Below are 2559 nucleotides of genomic sequence, written 5' to 3'. Positions count from 1 at the left end.
CATACATACCTTATTTGACTTTTTATTTTTAATTAAAAAACTTTTACCTCTTAAAGTTTAAAATAAATCATCTTAAAAATTACTAATGTTTTAATTAAATAAATTATATAAAAAAAAGGAAATTTCATGTTTTTTGATATGACATATCTATCTCGATATATATATATATATATATATATTTCGTTTTCACTTTTTTAATCCGTGAAATGGTATATATGTGTTATATTCATTATGGATATTTATATACGTTCAAGTGAGTACAACAGTTCGACATCATAAGTACGTAACTCAACATCACATTCTTCAACACTTTCTTCAACATCGTAAGACACCACATTCTTCATCACCACAACCTAACATCCATCAAGACCGATCGAGAACAGATTGAAACCGATCGAGAATGGTTGAGAATCCATTCATTGACTTGGTATGTGTTTATATGGGTTAAATCATAACCTACCACCTTCATTTTCCATCAGGAACCGATCAATTGTTTTATTATTTGTTTGTGTGTAAAACCATAGATTATCACTTTTCATCTTTTATCAAGAAGGACCAAGAACACATCGAGACCGATCAAGAACACATTGAGATCGATCGACAGCCAATTGAGATCGATCGACAGCCAATTGGGATCGATCGACACCAATCAAGGCTAATCAAGAACACATTCATTGACTTGGTGTATGTTTGTTTGTGTAAAACCATAACCTACCATTTTTAACTTTTGTCGAGATGGATTGAGAAATCTATCGAGACGAATCAGAAACTCATCTAGATCAATTGAGAACCCAATAAAGAAAAAGAAAGAAAAAGTAAAGTATGTAGAGTTAAAACTAAACATATGCACATGAATATATATATATATATATATAATGAATATTACACAGATATACTATTTGACATAATTAACTTTTGTCAAGATGATGTCAAATCCAAGAAAAGAAAATGCTCGATTTTTTGATATAATTTGTTTGATTAAAATATTAATTAGTTTTAAGATAATTTAGTTTAAAAATTAAAATGTAAAAATTTTGTAATTAAAAAGAAAATAAAAAATCAAACATGGTAGACGTAAATTCTAACTTCTATTTTTGTCCCTAGAGTTAACTTACTATGTTTTAATCATTGATTAATTTTCTAAATTTGATGGTCAAGATTTGCTCTCACATTCACAATAAAAAAATGAATTTTCATTTAAACTCACCCATATAAAAATAAATATATTAAAATTTATACATATAAATATTACCTCATATCGAGAAGATATTATAAATTTATATAAAAGTTGGGTTATCAAGAAATTCGTAGAAATTGTATAAAAATATATACAATAAAAATTTAAAAAAGTTAATTTAAAAATATGTACAATAAAAATAAAAATGAGGCTATCAAGTAATATGTAAGAAGTGAAAGTATATACTAAAAAGTAAAAATTGAGTTATTTAAAAAATTGTATAAAGATATGTCAAAATTTGAGATATTAATTTAAATTATTGTGATGAAATAATCAAATATTTTTAATATATACAATTAATTTTATATGTTTTTGTGTTGTTATATTTTAGTTTCTTATGAGTTTGATTCTTACCATTAATATTTCCAGTGTGAACCGCTAAACACTCCTTTCATAAAAGTATTTTAATTCTTTTTTTTATTAGAGACCAACAGATTATATTTCTTATATGTACAAACAATTAGCTATTTTTATCAAACAAATGTATGTAATTTTATTAATAAGACGGTATAATTGTTTGGTCTCATAAGTCATTTAGTTACACCAAAAAAATGTATGTCTTATACAAATATGTTACAAAAAGTTTATAAATTCTTTTTGAAGTCTTTTAAGAACATTTTAAAAATAAAGTGTCCAATTAATACTTTACAAATCCAAAAAAGACGTCATATAAAAAATGTAGTTTCTCATAAATGTCATATAAGAAATTCATTATAAAACTTTTCTTTTAAAAATGTCATATAAACGTGTATATTTTTAAAATACAAATATGAAAATACGTCATATAAAACTGTCATTCTTAATTGGTACAAGCAATCCAAGTAACGAGAAACTAAAACCATAATGACCAAAAATATGAAAAAATGAATATATGAAAAATATTAAATCATTTTATCATAAAGAATAACAAAATAATATAATATTTTATGTATTACTTTTTGTTTATCTAAAAATATATAAGTTTTATTAAATCAGAAAGACTAAAAATACCAAACAGGAAACAAAAAAAGATATTTAATAAAACCACAAAGAAAAAAAAGACTAAAATACCCCTAGGTTATAGGGAGGATTTTTAATATATTTAGTTTCAAGGATGAAAACAACAATAAATTATAAACTATAAGGACGAAAATTACAATTTCAAAACTACATGGACGAAAATTACAATATACGGACCAAAATCATAGTTTACTCAAATAATAATAATAATAATCAATAACAATTAATGTTAATAAAGTTATAATTGAAGAAAGTGATAAATTATTAGAGTGTATCTAAAAGATTTTTCAAAAAAAAATCTAGAATTGAAAATAAAGAAACCA

This window comes from Cynara cardunculus (assembly GCF_001531365.2).
Source record: "Cynara cardunculus var. scolymus isolate 2C chromosome LG 1, CcrdV1, whole genome shotgun sequence".
Taxonomy (NCBI): Eukaryota; Viridiplantae; Streptophyta; class Magnoliopsida; order Asterales; family Asteraceae; genus Cynara; species Cynara cardunculus.
The sequence above is the reverse complement of the archived record's forward strand: the minus strand, read 5'-3'. Positions refer to the sequence as shown.